The sequence below is a fragment of the Musa acuminata genome, chromosome BXJ1-9, assembly GCF_036884655.1.
Source record: "Musa acuminata AAA Group cultivar baxijiao chromosome BXJ1-9, Cavendish_Baxijiao_AAA, whole genome shotgun sequence".
Lineage (NCBI taxonomy): Eukaryota > Viridiplantae > Streptophyta > Magnoliopsida > Zingiberales > Musaceae > Musa > Musa acuminata.
Genome location: NC_088335.1, coordinates 9,842,501 through 9,850,853, shown reverse-complemented (window position 1 = coordinate 9,850,853; position 8,353 = coordinate 9,842,501). Strand labels below are relative to the sequence as shown.

Here is an 8,353-nt window from a genome sequence, read left to right as displayed (position 1 = left end):
TAGGGGACAAGGCCAATCATATGAGGATAACAGGAATTCTGATAAATGTAACAAAGAACCTATCAATGTTTTTATTATAAAAAATTAGACATATTAAAAAAGATAATTGATATAAAAATAAAAATCTAAATATTTCTATTTTCTTTTAGAGTAAAAAATATGATTATCTTGAAAAAAATATTAAAATAAAAATCAAGTAAATTATCATGAAGAAAATAATAGTGAAAAAAAGGATGAAGAAAATATTTTTTGATATCTGATGAAGAATATTATAGATTTGCTTGGTTTTTCAATAGTGAATGTAGTGATCATATGATAACGGATAAAAGCTTGTTTCAAAAACTTGATAATTCAATTAGATCTTCAAGAAATGACGGTAATGTTTAGGTGGAAGAAAAGGAATATTTTTTGTGAACACTAAATTTGATAAAAAAAAATTTATTTATGATGTAATATTTATTCTTGATTTAAAATAAAATCTCATTAATATAGGGTAATCGATAGGAAAAGGATATTATGCTATTTTTAAGATAAAAAAATATTTAATTTATAATAAAAAAAATTAAAAAAAATTAATAGCAATTACGAGGATTATAAAAAATAAAATATTTTCCTTATTATTTTCAGATTTCTAGTTGCATGCACTCATTGCTACTACTATTGATAAATTGATATTATAGAATAAAAGATATGGTCATTTGAATTATGATGGACTAGAATTATTAAATCAGAAAAATATGATAATTGATTAAATATTTTTATTATTTATAGATGATTGCATAAGATGATGTAGGTATATTTTCTAAAAGAAAAAAATTAAAGTCTTCCTTGTTTTCTAAAATTTAAAACATATATAAAAAAATAAAGTGGTTGTTTTATTAAAACTCTACAAACTAATAGAGGTGTTGAATTTATTTCTAAATATTTTTTTATTTTTTATAGGAATGCAAGTATTCATTGGGAACTAACTACAAGTTACATCCCAACAAAATAAAATAGCAGAGCAAAAGGACCGAGAAGTGGTCAAAACTGTCATATATTTTCTTAAAGAAAAAGCAATACTAAAGTAGTTTTGGATAGAGATTATGAGTACAGTTGTATATTTATTAAATCATTTTTCTACTATAAGGAAAAATATCTTATGGAACATGGTTGAATAGAAAACAAGATATAATTCATTTAAAGGTATTTAGTTGTATTGCTTATTTTTATATTCCTATGGAAAAAAGAAGTAAACTTGATGATAAAAATATTAAATACATATTTTTGGGGTATAGTAATAAGATAAAAAAATAGATTTTATAGAAGAAGAAATCAATTACGCACATGATACATTGATTATTGTTAATATTTCACTAGAAATTTTTCATATTTTGAATGATTAACTTTTAGTTTCTCCTACTATATTCTTCTCATTATCCCTAAACTTGTACATAAAGCCAAGATTGTCCACATTGCATCTGTATTATTCTATGTTCGGAAATGCTTTTCTAGGTCGACAATTAATTAAATGGTCATACCCCTCGTATTTCTACCCAATTATATAGCTCTGAGTGTTTATTCTCTCATTCACTGATTTAAGTATTGGAGGGACAATGCTGGGCAACCTCGGCACTAGCCTCACATGCAAGTTTATCGGCGAACAAAAGGCGACTCCTCTGTCAAGATGCAGTCACGCAACAATGAGACAAATCATCTCTAAAGGACACTCGGACAATCTAGCCTAAAGAGGGAATCTTACTACTAGAAAGATCTCATACTACCTACCCCGTTATCTTGAATTGGGTCCCCATCAATAAGATCGCTTTCGACCGGATCACCTATACAGTCTCACCTCACCAAGTCTCCCACGTCAGCTAAGAAGAGACTGGGGCGATCTCACCTCATTAAGTCTCTCATGTTAGTCAGGAAAAGACATCCGAATGAGTTTGCACCTTCGATAGTGAACCAACCATCGACGATATTCATGACATCATCAAATGAAAAATTCAAACGTTATAATAGGATTAAACCTGATGATCAATCAAAACCCGATACATGAAATATAGTTAAGTCTAGCCAACATGAAGTCATCAAAGCATGCTATGCTATGCAACAATAATATGAACCAAGTTTAGACCTATAAAAGAGGATATCAAAGTATTGGATCAATCCCTTATAACTCTTTGAATTAAACCCATCCGTTTGAGCTCTTCACTAAAATCTGATCCAATACAACTCTAATTAAGATGTGATCTAACACAAAATGAAGCTTAACCAACCGGCCCATTTGGCCATATGAAAGAGGCCTTGTTCTTAATTTATTGATTTAAAGATATTAATATTCCATGGTAGCACTGATAGAGCAAGATGTTCACCCTCTGCCATGCCACAATATAATCTACGATCTTTTTATCTTCTAATATATGTTTAGAAAAATTTTGGTCCAATGGAGGATGAACGTATGTGGTTTCGATTACTAAGTTAAAATGTCATTCCCTAACCATTTCATTATTTTCTTACAGTTTGATAATATGATATTATTATGTGCATCAAGGGACAAATTTCTATAGGTAATTCACAATCAGGAGAGCAAATAAAGACCTAAATCAGTGATTAAATTTCTCATTTACCGAAAAGCAAATACCATCACAAAAATTATATAATATATATTATATTTGATGCAAGCTAAATAACCAGGTCGTTGTAGTATAGTGGTGAGTATTCCCGCCTGTCACGCGGGTGACCCGGGTTCGATCCCCGGCAACGGCGTTTTTTTGTGGTTGTTATTAATGCTATGTAGGCGTCCTTGGAGAGGCCGGCCTACCTGTCGGCGGTAAACTTCGTGTTCACCGGCAGGATAGAGCGGGGCATCGTCGGGGGCACAGGCAAGTTCCGGATGGCCGAGCTCGTCATGGAGGACGATGCAACATCTTGAGCTGCTTTTTGTTGCAATTAACGCGGCTCTGCTTGCAGCTTGTTCTACATTAGTACATTGTTCTTTAGAGTAAGGAAGCTGCCAATGGTTCGTCTCCTCTATCTTCTCGTGGTACCGAGTGTTATGTTTGAGGTGGTAGTGAGGCGAACTTGCATTTGATAGTTGAACGAAGAACACCGTTGTACGTCTACTACTTCGTCTACAAAAGCCCACAAGACCCTCATGCCTCTCCACCCAATCCCCCATCCACCTGTTCACTTCCTGCAGAGGGTTCTCCATGGCCTCCTCGCAATCTCCGTCCTTCCCTCTCCTCCTCCTCCCCCTCTTCCTCTTTGCCACTGTTGCCATTGCGAGAAGCAGCCATGAACACAGAGAGAAGATAACCCATCTCCGCTTCTACTTTTACGACTACTACGGTGGCTCGAATGCGACGACCGTCGGCGTCGTCAGCCCTCCCGGCAACAACACCTTCGGGAGTATCGGGGTGGGCGAAAACATACTGAGGGAAGGGCCCCAGTCGAGTTCCAAGCTCATCGGGAAAGCGCGGGAGCTTACTGTGCAGGCATCCTTGGAGAGTCCGGCCTACCTCTCGGCGCTAAACTTCGTGTTCACCGCCGGAAAGTACAACGGGAGCAGCTTCTCCATCTTAGGCAGGGCATTTCTGACGGAGAGGATGGAGAGGGGCATCGTCGGGGTCACCAGCAAGTTCCGAATGGCCCGAGGCTACACCATCAACAAAATATGGGTAAAAGAAATATCCAAAAAAATAAAATGTTCATCGTCCACAAAAGTAGATACTCCCCTTTGTTATTGACCTACTTATGTTGATATGGAAATGGTCACATATTTTTTATTCTTTCTTGATGGAATTGATTTATGGTATTTATCAGTGGCTATGGACGAAAAATCCCTAAGGGTTACATACGATGAAAGGAGCATATAAGTCCATAGTAACAAGAAGGCTATATGGCCAGGCTGGAAGCTGACTTGGAATACATTATTTACATCTAACTAGTGGTCTAAGCTTTTCCACTCTTAGCTTGATCCTTGTTTTATTTGTCATCTCTGTCAAGACTCACTCAAGCATATCTTCTTCGAGTGCTGACTTGCTGTGTTTGGATAGTGGAGATTTCAGATTTGTGCTGTTCATTTTGAGTGATGAAGTCAAAAAAGGTTTCCTTTTTTCCTGTTTCAAGAACAAAAGTTGACTCGACGCCCAAAGTGAGAGGCGTAGTCTTCACGCACAAGCCTTTTCTTGGCCGTCCGCAAGTGAACGGCTTTCTTCTTACTAATCATTTTTACTGGGTCAAGAATTCTCCGCCATTGGAGGGGAACCAGGAAACATCCCTTCCATCGTTTTTACTGGGTCCAAGTCCAGCACTTGGAATGCAACAGGTCAAGAGGTCCGATCTGCCATAGAACTTTGACCCCAGTGCTTGGCCTTCTTCAACAAACCATCACTGCCTCCTTCCTGACTTCCAAACCGCAGTCCACCCAACACTCCCTTCGGATTCCCAAGGCCGAAGTGGGAGGAACATCTTATCCTCCAGAAGCGGCGCACTAGTTGTGGACTAAACGTTGAACTCCTTTGGACTTTCCAAGTCTTCCAAATCTCAGTTCTGGTGGTCGTCGTCGTCCATCGAGGATGAACAGATGGTAGCACTGACAGCGAATTATGACCGCCGTCTGCCATGCTGCTTGGTAGGTCATATGGGTTACGGTTTTCTTGGCCTTCGAGAACTGTTTCTAGTCTTACAACTTGGCGTTTAATATTGATGCTGTCATTAAACCCAAAAGAACAGTCTTTCTCTTATTATGAGGGAATAAAAGAAGTGGCTTATCAATTCAAGGTTCATCATGCTATAGATAATTCATACTACCACAAAAGGACTGGTTGTGTTTTGTTGCTACAAAAATAATAGTAGAGTGATTACATTTATCATTTTGATTGATCGAACTTAGTATATCACGTTAATACAGGGATGTAATTCTATAAAAGATTTAATCAGATGCAAAAATTTAAATGATATAATATGATTAAAATCGATGATCAATCGAAACCCGAATATAGTTATAATGGTGACATGATACTTCTGTAATATCCGACAGATGGAGCTTAAACATCCGACCCAATTGGCGTGGCCATATAAAAGAGGTCTTTTGTTAATTTATTAAATTAAAAATATTAATATTTAATGGTTAATTTATCTTTAAAAATTATTTATATATATAATAAAAAGTGATACAATATCTATATTCTTCCATAAAAATATTAGGATCTCTGCCAACAGCACAACACCGTCTCCTCGCGGATCCGCGTTCGCCTCTGGTCTTCTCCATTGACGACAGTCGCTGAGCGCAGCCTCCTCTCGTGGATCGCCCTCCGCCTCCGGCCTTCACCATCGACGATAGCCTCGCCAGAGGTCGCCGCCCTCGTCGATGTCCTCGACCAGTGGCCGAAGCCGGACGCCTCCCCGCTACCAAATCAGAAGGGATCTCTCTTCCCTTTCTCCTCCCCTCCATCGCTCTTCCCTGTGGCCACGGATTCCCCCGCCTCCGCTTGTTTCCTTTATGCAAAGGCTGATCTTCTTTGAGCATAGCCGAGTCCTCCTTCCTCCGGGATCTCGTCGCCGTCAAGCTGCTGGCCGCTTTATCAACGCTCATCTCATGCCGTCGCGCTGCTGCTTGTTCACAGTCTCTGCCTTAACGGAGCTAATCGAGTTCCTCTTTTAGGTCAGTATATTTTACCTCTCATAAATATCTATATCTAATTAAATAATAAAGTCGTTGTAGTATAGTGGTGAGTATTCCCGCCTGTCACGCGGGTGACCCGGGTTCGATCCCCGGCAACGGCGTTTTTTTTTGGCTTGGCTTATTATATTATACTATGGCAAGTTTATGATACCATCTATCTTGTTGACCACAACACATGTAAGCCTTTCTTTCTTTCGCTCTTCTAAGGATGCTTTTTCCTAGAATAATGAGGTCCTTATTATATTATACTATGGCAAGTTTATGATACCAACTATCTTGTTGACCACAACACATGTAAGCTTTTCTTTCTTTCGCACTTCTAAGGTTGCTATTTCCGGGAATAATGAGGTGAAGCTCATCAACCCATCAAATTCATCATCCATTTCTCTATTAATAATTTTCTTAAAAAAATATATAAATGACTCTTATTTTTTTATTTTTATAACATGAGCCCAAAATAATTACTTTAAAGGGATGATCTTGAGGATACAACCGACTAAAATGAGTAAGAGTGTTTATTGTTAGATTTCAGAATAGATTTGTCCTTACGCATATATTACCCATAGACAACCTAGTTGCAGACAACTTAGCATCACGAGATTATTGAGGTTTAATTTGTAAAATTTGTTCATCGCTATTTGATATCTACTAATGTCTTATTTGACTTACATGAGGATTCTATTTAGAGTAGATAAGAAAATATCATTTTAGATTTTTTGGTTATCAATCATTGAAACCATGATGTTTAAAGCCATTGATAGAGTAACTTTTTCTCCATTTGACTCTTTCTTAAGATGCATTTTTCATAAAGGTCAAGCTTATCAACCCATCAAATTCACTATACATTTCTTTGTAATAACTCTATTTTAAAAATATATAAATGACTCTCATTTTCTTATTTTTTACATAAGTTTAGTAACATGAGCCTAATCTATTAAGCTCCAGATTTGATTAACATAATAATATGAAAGGATATGATCATTTTTAAGATATATCCGACTTAAATGATATAATAATTTAACGTTACAACTAACTTGAAAAATATAATTGTTTTAGGACCCAATCTACTAAGGTCTAGATTGGATCAACATGATCATTTTATTGCTATAGTTAAATTAAAAAATATAGTTATTTTAGAGAGGTGGTCATCTTGAGGGCACGATCAACTTCAAAAAGTGGTTGACCTATCATGGTCGAGACATTGTCAACTTGAGTGAGTTGGGGTGTGTGGGATAGATTTATTCTTATGCATATATTAACATTTAACTACTTGTGATACATGTTTGCTAGCATATATTAGGTTTAACACTGGAATAATTAAATCTAAATTTTAAATTAATCATTTTTAAGTCTATATGGTAAATTAAAATTCCATAACCAATGCCCAACTTTAATATCATTTTATACTTTCTAATCTTTTTTAAACACTCTAATAAAAAATATATATTATTAATTAAAAGTAAACTTAAATGAAAAGTAAACATATAAGCTCACTCATCGCCTAGATAAACCGAGTTGCACTCCTTCCTTTTCATCTCAATCTTGATCGGGAAGAGGGTCCATCTCGATAAAGGATCTATGGAGGTCATCGTTCATGGAAAAATGTCGATTCTATCGCTTCCAGAATGACTTGCCTTCCATAGACCTCTCTTATCATTTGCTTTGTATAATAAAAAATAATCTCACTATGATTCTTATCAATATTTATATTCTCGCTATTCCTATCATAAAAATATTAGGATCCTTCTACCCACCACTAAGCACAACACTCTCTCCCTGTGGATCCTCGTCCGCCTCTGGTCTTCACCATCTCTCTAAAAGTCGGCATCCGTATTAATTATAATGCTATTTTATTGCCTCTTATAAGTTTCTATATAATTAAATATCAAAGTCGTTGTAGTATAGTGGTGAGTATTCCCGCCTGTCACGCGGGTGACCCGGGTTCGATCCCCGGCAACGGCGTTTCTTTTTTGGCTTATTATATTATACTATGGCAAGTTTATGATACCAACGTTACATTATAATGTTTTGCAATTATATATTACTAACGGTGTTATTGGCGCCTCTACTAAACTCGTGTTGACCAGTCAGACTTTACCCGTCCGTCTTCTCCATCACTCTTGTAAGGATGCTTTTTCCAGGAATAATGAGGTGAAGCTCATCAACCCATCAAATTCATCATCCATTTCTCTATTAACAATTTTCTTACAAATATATATAAATGACTCTCTTTTTTTTGTTTTTGCAAAGGTGTTATAACATGAGCTCAAAATATAATTACTTTAAAAGGATAGTCATCTTGAAGAAATAACTGACTTGAAGAAATGATTGATCTATCAAAGTTGAGATATTATCGACTCAGATGAGTAAGAGTGTTTATCGTTAGACTTCGGAATAGATATATCCTTAAGCATATATTGTCTGTCGATAACTTGACATCACGAGATGATTGAGGTTCAATTTGTGAAATTTGTTCATCTTTATTTCACATCTACTTATGTTTTATTTCACTTACATGAGAATTTATGTTTAGAGTAGATAAGAAAATATCATTTTGGGTTTATGGGTTATCAATCATTGGAACCATAATGTTTAAAGCTACTGATGCATTTGTCACAAAGAGGTCAAGCTTATGAACCCATCAAATTCATTATCCATTTCTTAGTAACAACTCTTTTTTAA

The 8,353-nt window shown here is 36.0% G+C and overlaps 3 non-coding genes across 3 annotated transcripts; all 3 read left to right on the top strand.

Moving 5' to 3' along the window:
- Positions 1-2,679: 2,679 nt before the first annotated feature.
- On the top strand, positions 2,680-2,751 carry TRNAD-GUC (transfer RNA aspartic acid (anticodon GUC)). The gene has a single exon. It is a non-coding gene; the product is annotated as a tRNA-Asp (tRNA).
- A 2,949-nt stretch (positions 2,752-5,700) lies between these two features.
- On the top strand, positions 5,701-5,772 carry TRNAD-GUC (transfer RNA aspartic acid (anticodon GUC)). Its single transcript has one exon. It is a non-coding gene; the product is annotated as a tRNA-Asp (tRNA).
- A 1,789-nt stretch (positions 5,773-7,561) lies between these two features.
- Positions 7,562-7,633, top strand: TRNAD-GUC (transfer RNA aspartic acid (anticodon GUC)). Its single transcript has one exon. It is a non-coding gene; the product is annotated as a tRNA-Asp (tRNA).
- The last annotated feature ends 720 nt before the right edge of the window (positions 7,634-8,353 follow it).